An 18,720-nucleotide genomic window follows, 5' to 3' on the forward strand; every position below is an offset into this window, starting at 1 on the left:
TCCTGTCGCCCATTCCCAGCTTCTCGCAAACAGAGGCTAGGGACACTCTCGGCATCTTTCAGCCCATTCTGGCTAATAGCCCACTGATGGACCTATCCTCCATGAACTTACCTAGTTCTTTTTTGAACCCTGCTATAGTTTTGGCCTCCACAACATCCCCTGGCAAAGAGTTCCACAGGTTGAATGTGCATTGTATGAAGAAGTCCTTCCTTGTGTTTGTTTTAAACCTGCTGCCTATTCATTTCATTGGGTGACCCCTAGTTCTTGTATTATGTGAAGGAGTAAATCACACCTCTCTATTCACTTTCTCCACATTATCTCTCTTTTCCAAGCTGAAAAGTCCCAGTATTTTTAATCTCTCCTCGAACCTCAAGGGTGAAGCCAGCACTGAGAGATCGCATGCCATGGCATATGCCTCAGGCACTGAAGGCACAGGGAGAATCTTTGCAGCTGTTTCTGAACCAAAGATGATGGCATTGCTGAATAAGATGATGCATCCTTAGAGATCATTGGTACTGGTACCGGCGCCAGCGTCAATGACCCTACCTGAGGTGCTCTCTGTACCAGGGACTGCCTCGGCAGGATTACACTCTACATTCTTCCCAGCTTGTTTCCTGGACTTTGGCGCTGGGGAACTCAATCTTCTGGATGATGGGTCCCTCGATGAAGTCTTCTGGTGCTTCTTCTTTGGTACTGGAGAAGGAGATTGGAGACAGGACTCTGTCATGACAGGAGAAGCACTTGTAGGTGAAGTAGAGGCGCCTGGTGCCCTCTCCGAACCGGAATGCTCTGAGAGTGGAAGCTGCCTCCATAAGAAGGTGCTTTAGTGTGACCTCCCTCTCCTTTTTAGTTCTGGGCTTGAAGTCCCTGCAGATTTGGCGCCTGTCCCTAATGTGAGTTTCTCCTAGGCTCTTCAGAAACCTGGAATTAGGGTCACTGACCAGCACCTTGCATCCAATGCAGTTTGAAGCTTGGGGACTGAAACATGCACTGGCACTAGACGTCAGTATCCCAGACCAGTGGGAACAGAAGTGTACAGTAAGTACGCTCATAGAAAAGGAAACCTACTAGCAGAAAACTGCACTAAGACTATAAAAGATCAACTGTGAACGAGTGCCAACTATACCATCCCACAGCAGCATGTGGCAGCAGAGGGCACATGCGCCACCCTGACGGGTACCTCTAAGGGAAAATCTCCAACACTAGTGCACTGGGCATGAACACACCTGAAGTGGAATGGAGATGTATAATCATTCAAAGAAGAACAGCTCTTTACTTTCAAACTGAACGTATATGATAAGGAAATCAGGGAGAGACAATAAATATAAAACACCACTATGTCATATTTAGAAAGTTGTGTTTTAGAAAAGAATTGGACTTTGAAGCATAGGATGAGGATAAATAAGACATGGGTTCTAATCCTGGCTCTGCTACTACCTTCCTATATGACCTTTAGCATGTCCCTTACATCTCTGTGCCTCAGTTTTCCTGTTCGAAAGATGTGAATAACAACACTTCATTAAGTCACAAGGATGTGACAAAGCTTAATTCATTACATTTTTGTAAAGAGCTTTGAGATTCACAGAAGGATGCTGTTATGCATGTGCAAATTATCATTTTATTACAGTATCATATTAATTATGCTATAGTTGAAGTTGAGATGAGACTGTCATACTAAATCCCTTCCGTTAGTTGCTTATACCACTCCAAAATAGTTACCTTTTGGTCAGACACTTGGTCATGCCTTGTCTCTATCCAAAAGTGACATTTTTAGGAAAGTTTCACAAAAATCCAGTTAGCCGTTTTTGAGTCATCCTAATATGTAAAAAAATAATTTCCTGCTGTTAATTTTTCCATAAGCTTTCTGCCCTTAAACATGCTTGTATAATTAAAATATGGCTTTGTTTTAAAATATCAAACTTGACATATACATAGTCCTGAAAGAGAAGTAGCAACTTTGCCATGTTTGAAAGCATTTGGTTTTGAAATAACAAAGTTATTACCATTTCAGAATAGCTAAGTGAGCATTTACTGCCTTAAAGATTCCAATATGCTTTGTGTTATGATTTTCAGATTGTAGCCATTAGTGAATCTACTGAATTGTGTGAAGGATAAGAATAGGAGGTCTGAAGTTAGACTTGCAGGCTATTTACTCCTGAGGGAATTCTGTGTCACCGCGCAAGTGCAGAATTAATGTCCCCAGCAGATTCCTCCCCCCAGAATAATTTATTCTGATGGGGAGGTGAAGGCAAGTTGCAATTACACCTTTCACTCACCAGAGGCTGATGTGGTGCCAGAAGAGAGGGCAGTCTCACAGGCTGGAGCAAACAGCCGTGGGGAGGAACAGGGCAGAAGCGGTCTTCCTCACAGTGCCCTACTCACAGGCCCAGGTGAGGAGGTATGAATATGGGGGGACGGAAAAAGTGGGGCACATGGGGCTGCTGGGGGTGTCACACATACTGGGGTTCAGAATGGGTAGTGGAGTGGACACACTGGGATGAAGGCACAGAAGCTAGGGGGTGACAATATTGAGCCAGGAGCTGAATGGGAGTGGGAGTGCAAGGCCACATGGGACAGGAGTACAGGGGGTGGCTGAGTGGGGGTTCTGTATTCATATGCCTAAGTAGTAATCTATTTGTAACCCCCCCCCCTCATTTCCTGAATCTTTTTTGTTGTCTGTATTGTTACAGACATACTTGCTTACAGGTATTTGGAAATAAACTACCAAAATAATTGAAACTGGAGTGATTATATTGTGTTATTTTGAAAAACAAAAGATGCAGAATTTTGCACAATTTTAAAATATGGTGTGCAAAATCCCCCAGGAATTTGAATCATCAGACAGAAAATTTATATAGCCTCTAAAGAACTTGAAACTATTACTTAGGTGAGCAATCACCAGCACCATCCTTTCTCCTGAAACAAAACCCCTCTATAAATTTTTAGTGTGTCATCTCTGAAAGAGTTTATAACATTTTAAAACTAGCATATAAAAATCAAATAATGATAAGTACATTCTTTAAGTGCATGCTGGGATGCATAAATTATTGACATAAAAAGTTGCAACTAAAAGGCTCAGGGCATGAAAAGAAATGGCTTAGTGATCTGGATAACCCTGATGTTGTCTGAAAACTGAGCAGGCTTATTATTTGGCTGGAGAGAATCTGAAAATATCAGGTCTTCTAGGCTTCATGCTCTTCTGTGATGGTAATGATGTATCTTGAAGATTTTAAGACTTATTTTCCATTGTCATTTACACCTTTGCGTGGGTGTAAAACAGTATCAGATCAGACTGGTGGCATTTTGCATTCACTTTATACAGTCATAAATGACAAAGCAAAGTGCCAGGCAGGTGAGAATCAGCCCCTTAATAATTAATTTAATGTGAAATGTTTTAGATTTTGTCTTTTTACCTCGTGGACTAACCTGTGGTTATGGTATGGTAGCACAGTGATGGGTATATTAGTAATACTTAAAACAGATTAGATTGGATTTGATAGATGACTTGGGTTTGATTCCTGATCCTTTTTTCTCACTCCTACAATATAAGGGCCCATGTATGATACACAATGTGGGACAAACTGTGCTTTTCAGCCACTGGACAATCTGAGGGTCTCAGCTGGAATTCCTCCTTCAGGTGGAGGTAACTCTTCCAAGGGTGAATGGTAGCTGCAACACTTTTGCAAGAATGCATCATGCACTGCTCTCTGGCCTTATCTACACTACCACAGTAAATCAATTTAAGTTACGCTACTTCAGATACATGAATAAAGTAACTGAAGTCAATGTAGCTAGATCCACTTACTGCGGTGTCTACACCGTGCTGTGTCGACAGGAGACACTCTCCCGCCAACTAACTTTACTCTTCTTGGGGAGCTGGAGTACAGGAGTCGACGGGAGAGCGCTTTGCCATTGACTTAGCGGGTTTTCACCAGACCTGCTAAATCGACACCGCTGCACTGATCACAGCAATGCCGATCTAGCTGTAAGTATAGACAAGCCCTAGGTGTGGGGTTGAGCTCTACTAATCAGTGCATACAGCTGCTCCTTACCCACCTCAAGGAGAGTAGTGGTGTTGGTGACGCTAGACCCTTACAGTCCTTACCCTTCCTAAGCCTGATCTTTCTTTTGTTTATGTGAAAAATCAAGAGAAACTGTTGATGTCAATGGAATTACAAAAGGCGTATGTGAAAGGAGAATCTGGCCCATCGGGACACAAGCTGTGCAGTTATTCCTGGCTGTTGCATAGGAGCAAATATATGTGTGTGAATAAGAGAGAGGGAGGGAGAGAGAGAGACTCTTGATGCCCTCTCTCCTATTTGTGCTGTCACACAGGGTTGGCACAATCTGCCTCTGTATGTACCTCAGTGTTTTGGCCTTATATGTCCATTAGATTATGAAGTTTTGTGTGTGTGTTCTGAACGGCACTAAACACATTATTGGTGCTTAGCAAATAAATAATCTCCACAATATGATTATAGAAAAAACAACAGTTCCTTCCCACCTTACCGTCTTTTCTAAAAGTAGTATATCACATTGCCCAGCACGCAGCATATGATCAGTGAGAGACCTCACTGTAATGAACACAGTTTACAGGGGCAGAGGTAAGGTTGCTGCAGGAACCTTAACTCTGAATTTCCTGATTTTAGTGAGATTAAAATCTCAATCTCCACATTACATCAGCATAATTTCTGTGTGCGCGCATATCATGTGGTCTAAGTGTATTGTTTCTAAATGCAAAGGTACACTTGTGTATATGAAAGGGCATCTTTTCAAATTTTGGGAACTATGAGCCACTTAAATTAGTTCTGATCAACAGTGTCAGATTTTTAGTCCCACCAACATAATAAAATCAAGTTAAAAAAACACTGAAAAAACAAACCAGCCAACCATCCAACCCTATTGTACGTTATGTGTTCTGCAGTTCTGAGCCTCAGTAAGAAGACAAAAGGAGACTGAGACTTTGTCATTCGCTAGCTGTTAATAATCAAGAGAAGATCTGCCAGACAAGCTCTTTGAGGGCTCTGTCTGTCTCAGCCAGGTAGATGCTTCAATACACAAAGGACTTCACACAGGGAAAAAGAAAGAGTGTTCATGGACAATGATGCAGCTTTCTTAATTAAGATTTTCATTACTGATACATACATTAAGGGTTTGCAAATGCAAGTGCCCAGGCACTCTCATGTACAGGTAGATGTCTCTGATTCTATTGTAAGGCACTAGGCACACTTTTGCAAAATCATCATGAACATTCACCAGCGAAGGCTCAAAATCTGCTCACCTGCCCTTTGCCACAAAGACAATGAAAAACAACAAATGAGATTTCACTTGCCTATCAAAACAAAATTAACCCTCCCGAGGTGAGCAAACAAATGGAATTTTGCAAGGCCTGCATTACTGGATACTGAAAAGGATTCTGATTTCACTTACACCTGTTTTATGTTGGAATAGCTTCAGTAGAATTATTCCTGATTTACACTGGAGCAATGTCAGGAAGACCTGAAACGAGGACTGTTAAATGTGCCCTCTTGTAAATGCTGCAGTGTGTGAAAAGTACCAGATATCCTACTGTTAGGGACACACAGATTCCATAAAAGCTAGATGTTGTGATGCATCCTTATACAAAAGCAAAAGAAGAAATCTTATAGTGCAGCTGCAGTCCCTACATTATACCAGATATCTGAAAGCTGATCTCACTCTTGCAGTAGTTTGCTTTGTAGTTACATAAATCATCTTGTTTTGTGTGTAGACAGGGGAGGTGTATAAAGAGGTGCAGTTGAATTTGAACCCAGATCCGTATTCAAATTTTACAAATGGCCTCCAACTTTACAAGTGGCTGAAACAGAACTATCGACATGAACAACCCTGAATGGTATGGTGTTTGAAATCTGTATCTGACTTCTATTTTGTGGGTTTGGCCTACTCCAGCATGGGAGGTTTTGCTTAAAGAATTAAGCTGTCTATCATCTGCTTAACAAGTCAAAAATTGAAAAATAGGAATCACAGGGTTGACATTGTTGATGCCATAAAAGACAGAAATCTGCTTGTTGAGATGGGTCAAAACCAGACATGCATGTGTCCTGTGGGTACCACCAGAAAAAATTGCCATTGGGTTGTCCTCAGAAAATTTGGTGTTGCTTGGTGGGCGCACTAATGATTTGAAAAAGTATTCCCCGAGTATGAACTGAGTGCAAACATGAGGGAGAAAAAAAGAGAAAGAAGGAAGTGGAAGTGAACTGGAAACTGGGGAGAAGAAAACATTGTTTCTTTATATGCTGTAGATCTTTCATCTCTAAGATTCCTATTCCCAGCCTCTAAATAAAGCAACTGTCACCAAGTGTGTTTGCAAATGGATCATCAGTGACACACATACAGATGTGTGCATCTGTTTGATTGTATATAGGCAGCCAGAAGGCAGATGGATTTTTTTTTAAAGCAATAGGGGTAGACAGGAAAAGGAAATTGCTGAAAGATTCTTAAGAACTAATTTGTAAATATGGTATCTTATATAGGACACCCAGAATAAATTTTGAGTCTCTGTCTGGCACTTAGGTCTTTGAGTGGGTATGTGTAAAAGTGCCAGTTTGAGCACCCAGATGTGAGATCCGGAGCTCCAGTAAAGGCAGTTACATCTGCAAATTGGGATTTTCATGGTAACCAGCACTCAGTGTTACTCGTCTTTACTGCCTCTGTTTTGCTTCATGTCTACATTATAAATTATACAGAGATAGGTGTACAAAATGAAATTAGTCAGCACTGACTGCACGAAGCAGGGTTTTTTGGTCTGTAAAAATGTAACAGCAGCACTACCAACGTACCCAAGGTGGTAGTGTGGAATCTCATTGTGCGACGGTTGACAATATAGGTAGAGAACAACAACAACAGGCATGCCAGATTCACCAAGATAATTTCCCACTACATCGAAGGCACTACCTTGAAAACTACAACATGGGATCACAACGCCAGGTGGTTTGACTGCAGACCATCAGCTCTAACAAACGAGGCTTAATATTTGGATGGAAGATCTCTAGGTTGCTGCAAGCAGCACTGCCAGTGATTCATCAAGTGGCCTTCTTCCATCTGAGTCTAGGAATGAATGTACCAGTGTGGAATAAATGAGGACTGGGAAATTAGAGGGAGCGAGAAGAGAGAGACAAAAAAATCTCTCTTTTCCTTTGGTTCCTTCCTAAATCTAAAATCTTTACCCACCCTGAATTTTCCAGATTCAGATCCAGATTTTGCAGCTGTAGCCTGTTACGTCTCTGTGCATCCAAATACCTTCAATAAATTAAATTACTTGTATGAGAGAGAACATACAACAACATCTCAAGCGAGCACCATCAGAGGGTTCCTTATCCTTAGTTGTTGTCCAGGCCACCCCTTAGGTTCAATATCATTCAAGTTCAACAGATCCAGTTTTGGGCTCCACAACCCGGGGTTTCAGAATTTTCACAGTCTATAAAACTACATAGACTGACAAGTCTGTCTCTACTTTTCATCCTTACATTGACTTCTAGTTAGCATTTGCCATTATCAATCATTAAACAATTTGAAAATTCGCACTTGAACTAACAATACAGCCAAAATCCTAGAGCATACATTGATTCCCTCTTTTGAGGGGATTTCTGCAAGGACTTCCTGGCCAGATTATCAGAATCTAGTTTTACTAAGTTGCAATAGGCAGAAAATCATGAGGTTCATCTTATTTTTTTCACAATGCTCAGTTTTCTCAGGTAATCCTGTTGCTTAAGTGCCTTCACTGGTTACATCTTATGGTGGAGAATTCGATTTAAGGTCATGACTCTTGTGTTTAAGGCCCTTCATATCTGGAGTGCCGCCTTAGTCATACGATGTGATTTCTGTACACACACCAGTATAGAACCTTTACTCTGTTTCTAATTTGTTGCTTGTCTCACTATTTCTTCTCTTTGCACATGCCAAGTTAAGAGAGTCTGCCCATGTTGCTCCCTTTTCAGAGCATTCTTTCTCTTCAGAAGATACGCAGTACTTGGGAAAGGTACTCTTCATTTTCTATCCCAAAATGTTGTGTAGTATTACCATCCACCTTAAGCAGATCCTCCATTTCCCCTCCAAAGAATTCCCCTCTAATTTCAGAGGTGGATGGAGTGATTCTCATGGATAGTTTGTATATCAGTTTATTAAGCAACCTGGTATACTTCAGGAAGAAAATTACTAGATACTGTAAATGTAAGATTCATTGTACTATAGCCTTTTTGTCATCCAAATGCTCTTTCACTGATTCACAGTTAAGGAGAGTTGGCCTAGATGGTCATATCCTCCTGTCAGATACTGGGAAAGTGCTAGTGTATCTAAATGCTCAACAACTCTCAGAAACAGAAAGATGCTTTCCAGCAGTTTTTTATGTTGTGACCATTGCTACAGCTTTTGTTGGCTGTTTCTGGTGCATTCGGTCTGCCTCACATTTCCTGAATTTGCTGAAAGTTAGTCTGTCATTAAATATACCGATTCTAAATTTGTAAGTCACCCTATTTAGAATTCTATGCATTAAACTATATCTAATAATCCTTGGCACCTCCATGTTCATGGAACTCCAGATATTTTGATGATTGCTACAGCAGATGTTTTCTGTTGGGAAATCAATAGGGAAGAATGCTTATGGGGGGAAAAAAGATTCACGGAAAGATATTACCTTGAAGAACATCAGTCCTCTCAGCTATAAATAATTCTGCCCTCACACATACATCAGGCACCAAATGAAATTAATAGGCAGCAGGTTTAAAACAAACAAAAGGAAGTATTTCTTCACACAACCCACAGTCAACCTGTGGAAGTCTTTACCAGAGGATGTTGTGAAGGCTAAGACTATATCAGGGTTCAAAAAAGAACTAGATAAATTCATGGAGCATAGGTCCAGCAATAGCTATTAGCCAGGATGGGCAGGGATGGTGTCCCTAGCTTCTGTTTGCCAGAAGCTGGGAATGAGCGACAGGGAATGGATCACTTGATGATTACCTGGTCATTCCCTCTGGGGCACCTGGCATTGGCGACTGTCAGAAGACAGGCTACTGGGCTAGACTGACCTTTGGTCTGACCCAGTATGACCATTCTTATGTTCTTAAACTAAGAATTCACAGATATTAAAGGAAATCCTATCAGAACATAAGAAATGACATCAGAACATATGGTTCTGGCAGGGGATTTCTGACAAAGAAGGGTCTCTTTGTCTAAAAACCCTGTATAATGACAGAAGTTGTGGAACTTAGCTGGAGAATGAAACTGCACATCCCACCAGTTTGCAGTGAAGAAGAGACACAGAGCCAGCTCTTTATCTTACATCAAGGGTGGTAATGTATCTCTTCTTTCTGTATTCTGTATATTGACAAATTAATTTCTGATTGATAATCTTTAATTAAATAATTCCTATTGAGCCTGTTTTTTGACAATCTTGAATAATCATTAACTCCAGACATGCAACAGTGAGAACTTCTGTTTTCATGTCAAGAAAGATTATGTGACACTTGTGAGAGGCAGTGTGGTCTAGTGGTCTAGGAACCAATAACTCCTGATTTTTAGTGCTGTCTCTACCACTGACTTCCTGTGTTGCACTGAGCAAGTCACTTATGCTATCTGTCTCAGTTTCTTCACCTGTAAAATGGGGATAATGATACTAACAAACTTCACAGAAGTGCTGAGAGTGATAATTAGTAGACATTTGTACACCACTCTATGCTACAGCATGCTGACTATAGGATAATTAATTGATGAGCAAGTTCCAGCAGCATGGAACACACATATGGATATCAGAGACTATTTTAGTATCATCTGTCTGATATAATGAACAGTCATGCTCGGACACTGGCAACTGGCAGTCTGGAACACTTCCAGTTGTGTTTTGACACACATATCATTGACCATCTGACTAATGATTCTCATATCTATGATGAGGTCAACAGGATGCCCTCAGCTTCCTTTAGGTCATCATTACTCTACTGCAGAGGACTTCATGAAGCTGTGGAATAAATGGCTTTTTCAGAACAGGACATTCAAAAAGATATAAGGGTCACTAACACCTTCCGGCATAACACCACCCCCATCTCAGCTCTGCCCATTGTCCCAACGGAATTGAAATGTCTACACCCTGAATAATTTAGCTTCCAGAAAGAAAGAAAAGAAATAATTTAACAAATTAAAAATTATACAATCTTACTTATCTATATATGTCCCTGAAATAGAGAGCGATGAGAGGGTGTTGCCGGGGGGGGAGAGGGGAGGGAGGTGAAATGAAAGGAACCTCGGTGTGTGCAACAAACTCCGTCTACCGACACAAAAAAGTGTGCAACTCTCTAGCATTGCAGATTAGGAAACTGAGGCTTAGAGAGGGGAAATCACTTGCTCACCATCACATGGTAAGTCACTGACAGAGTGGGATTTGAAGCACAGAGCAGGTTTATATAACAAAACTATAACAATGATGAAATGGTCAGCTACAATAAATGCTGATGCCATGTGGTCCCCGGTTTTTCCATAAATGGCTGCTGATGCAGAAAGGGTTAACATAAATGTATACATTTGAAGCCTTTGAGCATCATTCATACTTTCTACTGATACTCTGAAGTTCTGCAGTGAGAATAACAGGATTGGTTAGGGGCCTTTCTGAACCACCCCTGTTGGACCAACAGATGATGGGAAAGGGCTGGTGGGACTTTAATCTATTTCCTTACTCAGTCAAATAAATGTCACATTAGATGTAAACCATACTTCATTTCTGAAGGCCTCTGTGCTCCTTGATGCACAAGCCTGGCACTGCCACTAATATAAATAGGAGCTCTACGCATATGCATATACTCCTACCTATATAAGTCACATGCTGTAATGTTTGATCCCAACCAAACAACACTCCTTAGGGTGCTAGAATGTTTCAGCACACACCTGAAGAAACTAAGAATTTCCACTCCCTTTTTAGGTCTACTTTGAAAAAAATTCCCAGAAACAAAAAATAACTTGGGTATAAACTTGCAGATATAAATGCTTCCAGCAAATTAAAAAAGAGCTGCTTGTTACATTGTTTTTCTTCCAGACAGTTCTTTAACGTTCAATTGTTTTCCACTGAACAAGTACTGGATATGGGTTTAGGCTGCAAAAAGTAGAACACATCTTAAAACCCCCAAAGTTTGGATCTGGAGTTTTACGCCTAAATGTTCAACATCCAGTAATTTTGCATTCCCATTAAAAATAGCTTGAGTCCCATTTTCAAAGGTGTCAATCTCAGCTGAAGTCAACGGGAGCTGCAGATTCTCAATGCCTCTGCAAATCAGGTTCAAGGGGTCTCAAGTCTGGCACCCATAAACTGAGGCACAAAAAGTTAGCGGACACTTTTGAAAATTTAGGCCAGAACGGAAAGACAATCTCTAATTACCTGTTACAATTATGACTGCTTGGCAGTGCTAAGGTTCCTTATATATTGTATTAAGAAGTCTTACTGTTTTATAGAATCACTAGATTTCACAATGCCAATGTATTATGAAATATTAGGAAAATGTAAACTTGTTTAATTAAAAAAACACCACATCCTAGAACTTGGCAACATTTGTAAAAAGCAAACCTCAAACCATGAGAATTTTTACATTTTTGCTGCCCCACATCTCTAAAAACAACTCCCTAGAGTAAAGCAATATTTTTTTCACTGAAAAAAACCCATTGAGCTGACAACTTACATACCAACAACCAAGCCCAAGTGAAAAGCCACGCATAGCATAGGTTTGCAAAGGAAACCACTGATAGATTTTTTTTTTTTTAACTCTAGCATTGTTGGACAGAGATGACCCGTAACTGTTGATAGTGGGGGGCCCCACAATTTAAAGCAGCAGTTTTTCAAATTTTTGGAGCAGAGCCCCCCATGTCCCCTTGAGTTACAGCTTTTGTTTGCACCCCACAACGCAGAAAAAAGAGGCGACTCGGGGTGGAGGTGGCATTTTCTCCCTAGTCCCGCCGGGTTGAAGCCCAAGCTGTCTGGCATAATCACTCCCCCTCCTCCCCCCACCCTGAACATTCCTCCACACCCTCTAGGGGGTGTGCCCCAAAGTTTGAAAACCTCTGATTTAAAGATTCTGGTAGTATGCAGCAGGGCATATGAACCCTGGTGGAAATCTGGAGGGGCACGTGACCCCATGTGTGCCCCCCACATGTCGCCGCTGCTATTGGGGCATGCTAAAGAAACTATATTACGTACACTAAGACTTAATGAAAACTATGTTAATGGTCAGTCATACACATTGGTGTCAATATAAGCAGCGAGGGTTCACATACTGCTGCCAACTTTGCAGTTGCAGGCGTTCCAGGTCATGAAGCTGTATCCCAGCAAGCACAGGTTGAAATGCTAATGAAATATTTTCTGTACCTGTTCCAGCCCTGGATGATGTGGAATACAAGCTGTTCTGTGCTGAATGAGAGCTCTGGGATGGGATAATACCCATTAAGAAATCATGGCAGGCTTTCGCCATCTCTAACAGGAATCCTCCATCCATTGCCTCCCTAATTCAATCCAGAAATGCACACACCACTTCTGTACATGCTCCCTATTCTCCCCATCACACAGTGGAAATGAACCATTCTGAATCTTACAAACTGATGCTGTACAGAAGTTTGGGACAACTGGGCAGAATAAGGATACACACCGAATACCGAGCCTTGCAGCCAGAGAAACCTATAAAATACTTCACAGGGGCTTCAGATTTGCTTGACTGGGCCCTGAATAAAACACATGATTCTTGTCGCTGAAAGGTACAAAATGCTGAGTACTTACATGAAACACAGAAAAGGTTCTTTCAGGAGAAGAGCACAAACTGATCTTCAAGGATCTGAGAGGAAAACAGGAAAAACAGCATGAAGAATAAAGCAGGTATAAATAAGCTAAATTATACCAAAATAAAAAAGACACCCAGGAGCCACAGGGATTCTTGCAATTCCTGCAGAAAAAATAAATTTTTCACTTCATGGATCACATAAACCTTACAAGCTCAGAAATTATCAGAACCAGGTGACTGGATAGCTCAGGGGATTGATAATAGTCTAGGGAGCCTTTCATCCCTAGGATGCTAGTTTGAATCCATTCCAAGTCAGCAAAGATTAAGTGATGTTACCATCTGGTGGCTGTTCAGTTGCTTGTGTGAAATAAGATGGTGGTCCCTGTGGACAGGTGTTCTCTTCACAAAGCCCACCACCATAATCGGCACTAATTGGCCTCCTTGTCAGTAGTCTCAGCAGAGAGGTTAAGGATTAAATTGGCCACAGAGAGTGAACTCCTCTTCTTGGTCCTAGATACAATCCCTGCAGGTCAGAGGTGAGGTACATTATGGGGGCAGAGAGGTAAGGAAGCTTACACTACAACTGCTTGTTTTGTGGATAAATAGTGGTATGTCAGTCTCTTCTGTCTTTGGCCTAAAACTGATGTGTTACCTTAGCAGAAAAGAGATCGCTGCTTCAAGAGAGAATGTTTGGGGGAACTATTGCCTTCTGGTAGTCTAAACACTTAGCATAACAAAGAGTCTCTGGATTTACCAATGTATGTTATGGATTATCTGAGCTATACTATAAACCTATCGTCCAGGACATATTAACATGGAATGAATTAATGACCAAAATGAGTCAAACCCTGCTACTCTGATGAGTTGTTCCAAATGGATGATCTGTTCCTATTTGAGATTGAAAGCAAAGGTTTATACAAAAGATTGATGTTTTGAAGTATCATTTCATGGAGATGGTTTGAAGAGCACAGAATTCCAGTGTGTTTTAAATCCAAACTAACCGTCAGCAGTAAAGCAAAAGGAGGTGCTTATAAGGAAACCTATTTGCTCTCAGAAGATAAGGAGGAGAGAATCTTATTTAGCTTTCCCTAGCCAACAAAAGACTCCCCTTCTTTCCTGAATGTATGTTAAAATATATTAAGGAATATGAAGGAGGGATGGTGGTGGAAAAGGAGCAATAGCTGCTGTTGGGAGGGACTGGGAGTTAGGTAAGTATTGCAGCAATTATGTGTGTGTAGGTAGGGTTGCCAACTTTCTCATTGCATAAAACTGAACACCTTTGCCCCATCTGCTGCCACACCCCTTCCTGAGGCCCTGCCCCCATTCACTCCAGCCCCCTTCCCTCCATTGCTTGCTCTCCCCCATCCTCACTTACTTTCAATGGGCTGGGGCAGGGGGTTGGGGTGCACGGGGAGGTGAGGGCTCCAGCTGGGGGTGCAGGAGCAGGCCCTGGGCTGGGGCAGGGAGCTGGGTGTGGGAGGGAGTGAGGGCTCCAGCTGGGGGGTGCGGGCTCTGGGGTGGGGCTGGGGACAAGAGGTTTGGAGTGCGGGAGTGGGCTCAGGGTGGGGGCAGGGGATGGGCTGCAGGAGGGGGTGCGGGCTCTGGGAGGGAGTTTAGGTGTGGAAGGGGGTTCCGACCTGGGGCAGAAAGTTGGGGTGCAGGGTCTGGGACAGAGTTAGGGTGCAGGAGGGGGTTAGGCCTGGGGAAGTGGGCTTGGGGTACAGGTTCCGGCTGGGCTGCGCTTACCACAAGTGGCTCCCGGTCGGCGGCGCAGGGGGGCTAAGTAGGCTTCTTGCCTGCCCTGGCTCCGCGCTGCTCCTGGAAGTGACCAGAACGTCAGCCGCCTGACCCCTCTGCCTAGGGGCCGGGCGGCTATGCGCGATGCCTGTGCTTGCAGGCACCTCACCCACAGCTCCCATTGGCTGCGATTCCCAACCAATGGGAGCTGCAGAGCTGATGCTGAAGCAGCCTGCGGAAGCTTCCCCGATCGCCCCTTTGCCTAGTGGCTGCAGGGACATGCCAGTCGCTTCTGGGGAGCTGCACATAGCCAGGGCAGGCAGGGAGCCTGCCTTAGCCCCACTGCGCCACTGACCGAACTTTTAACGTTGAGGTCAGCAGTGCTGACTGGAGCCACCAACGTCCCTTTTCCACTGGGTGTTCCGGTTGGAAACCAGACGCCTAGCAACCCGATGTGTAAGGAGGGGTGAGGCAGCAGATTCTGGGCCCGGGAGAAGAGTAGTGGGGGTGGAGTGAACAAAGAAGCAAGTAGGCTAGCAAGTGGGAAGGAATAGCTAGAGAGAATTCCAGGGTAGAGAAGAATCATTGGAACTGTAGGCCAGCTAGCAAGATGCATACAGCTTCAGTTGGGCTGGCCATCCTGGGAACAGCAACATGCTGGCTAGCATAGGCGTCAAGAACAAAGCGACCTCAGGAGCATGAGTTTTGTTATAGAAAAAGGGTTGCAATTCAAGCTATAACTGGCAGACACCAATTTTTTTTCCATGGGAAATTCCAAAACATTTTCAGGGTTGTTGTTTTTTTCCTCTGAAATTTCCTGCAAAAATGTTTTATATTGTTTTTCAATGAAAAACAAACTGTTTTTGACAAGAAAAATTTGTGATTTTTGGTAAACCTATTTTCAAAGCCAATTTTTTAAAAACTGAAAGTCAATTAATTTTTTTTAGTAAAAAATTTAATTTTTGACAGAAAAAACCCACTTTTTATTTCAATTACTGTTTGATGAAAAAACGTTGACAGAGCTAGTAAGAGGTTCATCAGTAGGAGCACTGCAATCCTTTCATCAAACAAATTGGTATCCTAGTAGGGGAGTTTAAAAGGGTCAAGTGGAACCTCCCAGCAGCAGAATGGAATGCTGGGAAATTGATACAGTAGAAACTTACTTGCAGCAATGTCTTTTTAGAGCAATCGCCACTTGCAGAGAACACTTCCCCTGGGAACACTGTCCCTACTGTGAATGGTCCACTTGGTAACGGCAACATGGCCGCCGCATAAGAGCAACATTTGTGACCTTGTGACATCACATCTGAAGGTGGAGATTGGGGAGCATATAGGGGCTCTGCCCCCCGCAAAACTGTGTCTTTCCACTCCCCTTCCAACCCTGGCCCTTCAGCGCAGTTCCAGGGCACACAGCCCCGTCCATTTGCCCTGCCTCCGTGGACTGCATATGCAGGGGGGAAGGGCTGGAAGAGAGGGGTTTTTTTTGGGGGGGGGGGGCGAAGCTGGGGTCAGGGAAGCAGCAGTAGCACAGCTGGAAAGTTTCCTACTCACTTCCTCAGCATCTGGCTTGCAAGCAGTGGGGGAGGGGTTTCATTTTTGCAGTGGGGGGGTATCAAGGACATTGTACCCCCACACTGAGCTATCCCCTCCATCTAAGTTGTCGGTGGCGGGGTATGCTGTTTTGCAGTGGGGGCTTGGGAGACCCCCCCTCCCCAATGTACTGACCTGTCCCTTTCCCTCCATCCCCTCTCCACTGTCTGTGCTTGGAGCTGCCACCCCCTCTCCGTTCCTCCTCCTTGTCCTTGCTGACTGGGCGTCAACATGGTGAGAATTGAGATCACAGGAGATACAGTCTCCCTGCTTTCTATTTCTGTGTCCAGTATGGCAACAGCCACAGTAGCAGGAAGCAGTAATTCAACCTAAAGTCCTGCCCAGCCCTGCAGCCCTGGGATGGAGCATCCTCAGTGTAGACTGAAGCATTTGATTGACAACCTCTAACAAGACCGTACTGAATAGATGCGAACTGAAAGTGTCATAACTTGGTTAAAGTTAGGTAGATTTTCACAGGAGTAGCAAAAGGCACATCCCTGACACCAGGCTGACCACCCACACTTCAAGTCTCTGATCCAAGCATAGAGGCACGAGAGTTTCTCAATGAAACCGTTGCAAGAATCTTTTACCATGGTAATTTTTTAATAATGTATTTTTTTCCCTAATGTTGTTCTGAGAAATGGCTGAACTGTTTTTGCTGAAATTTTCCAGGAGGGGGAAGAAAATCAGCTGGAGGCAGACCAAGCATGAAAAAACATCAGCCCAAATTCTTAAAGTTTGGCAGTTATAAGCAACTGAGAACAGGGTGTTATAATGGGAAGTGTCAGCCAGTCTTAAGTATAGGTGTTGCTACTTGCATCATTTACAGTAACAACTTTAATGCCAAAAAATGCCAAATTACAGGACTGGGTCCTTAGTTTATAAAGTTAAGTACTGAGCATTGACTTAATTGGGAATCTCACCATTTTGCAGAAGATATTCATCGGCTTTTGCAGAATTAGGCCACAGAGAATGTATACAAAAATCACATCGCTAACTACTGAAAGGCAGTCAGTTCTGGGGTGGCACTCAACACCTGTTTACCAGTGCATAGCAACACTACAAACATGTTCGGTAGAAGAAGTGAGGAAGAGCACTATATCCAACGAAAACGGTAGGGAAATTTTAGATGAGTAATTACACTAGGCCTAAATTGGAATTTGGCAAGTCACCAGGGCTAACATTCTGCCAAAAGTGCCATAAGCTCTTTAATGATCACAAGGGGTCCAGGCGCTTGATTTTAAATCATGTCCAAAATATAAAAATAAAACTTTCCATGTGAAGTAGTGAAAAAACAGGATGTATCTGAGGAAACTGTGATTCACTCCATGTTAGATAAGTATAGAAAACATATGAGATGCGGACCAAACTCTACTCTCTTACCCCTTTGCAACCTCATTGACTTAATTGCAACTAAGAGTAGAGTTTGACCCATTAAAATGATAGGGTGTAACTTTTTATTATATGGCACTTTGAGACACACTTTGTCACTAGAGACACACAACCTAATTACATTGAATTAACACAGCAGCTTTCTCCAGGACACACTATTATATAACATATAAAAAAATAAAATCTATGAAAATTGACCATTTACTTTCCAGTACTCCATGTTATAAATAGAATAATCCTTGGACTTATATACCACTATTACCCTTGTTCTTTTTAATGTCAAGTGTTTTCAACCCAAAATCAATATATGTGGTGGGTGTGTACAAGACGACCAACTGATCTTCTCCTTCTCCAATTCCTAGGATTATTTAACAATTCCCAAGGAAATGCCACTGCTACTAATCTTAGCAGAATTTCACTTTTTACCACCCTCATCCTCTCTGAAGCTTATGTAAGAGGATTTTCCATAAGGGCCCAGAGTGGTGGTGGTGGTGGTCGGCGGGGAGAGGGGATAAAATCAAATTCCTGACTCACTAGCAAGATGTGGGTCATGCCACTAATGCCTCTATGGCCACTACTTCGCGGCATTGTTGTCCAGTAAATAGGATACTGATCTGGGAGTCTGGACACCATGTTCTATTCTTAGCTCTGCCATTAACTCCCAATGGCCAGATTCTGCCACCTTTACTCACACTGAGTAGTACTTTCCTCTAATATTGTTTCATGACTAGTCCTATTTAAATCACGGGACTACTTGTGGTCTAAGTTACTACTCAGTGTGAGTAAGGATGGCAGAATCTGGCCCTATGAGTAAAATTTTCAAAAGCACCTAAGTAATTTAGGTGTCCAAGTCCCATTTTCAAAAATGACTTGGGCATCTAAGAACCCACCTATAATTGAAAATCAACAAGACTTTTGGCTTGTTTCCACAGCAGGGTAATGTGCCCTATAGGGGTGTGTTTTCTAAAGTGTACTAACATGTTGCCAATTAATTGGTCGGTGTAGACGGGTTGGTGCTGGTGCACAATAAAGTTTCCCCAAGTGTGCTTTAACTTAGAAGCACGCTAGGCAACTTTTAGCATGCACCAGCAGGATCTACACAGACCAATCAATGTGTAACACATTAGTGTGTTTTAGAAATCACAACCCCATAGTGCACATTGCTGCTTCATGCAGACAAGCCCACAGGATCCTAAGTGTACAAGTCACTTCTGCA

General features: G+C 42.7%; 1 protein-coding gene across 9 annotated transcripts in view; it reads right to left on the reverse strand.

Annotated features, from left to right (window-relative positions):
• The window catches only part of ZBTB20 (zinc finger and BTB domain containing 20), a 603,210-nt gene that overhangs the window by 144,440 nt on the left and 440,050 nt on the right, over nucleotides 1-18,720 (reverse strand). For all 9 annotated transcript variants that reach the window (XR_013346692.1, XM_077822434.1, XM_077822425.1 and 6 more), the window contains one exon: nucleotides 12,785-12,839. The gene's annotated coding sequence lies outside the window, so the exon portion shown is untranslated. The remainder of the gene's footprint in view (nucleotides 1-12,784; nucleotides 12,840-18,720) is intronic.

Source organism: Eretmochelys imbricata, chromosome 1 (genome assembly GCF_965152235.1).
Source record: "Eretmochelys imbricata isolate rEreImb1 chromosome 1, rEreImb1.hap1, whole genome shotgun sequence".
Taxonomy (NCBI): Eukaryota; Metazoa; Chordata; order Testudines; family Cheloniidae; genus Eretmochelys; species Eretmochelys imbricata.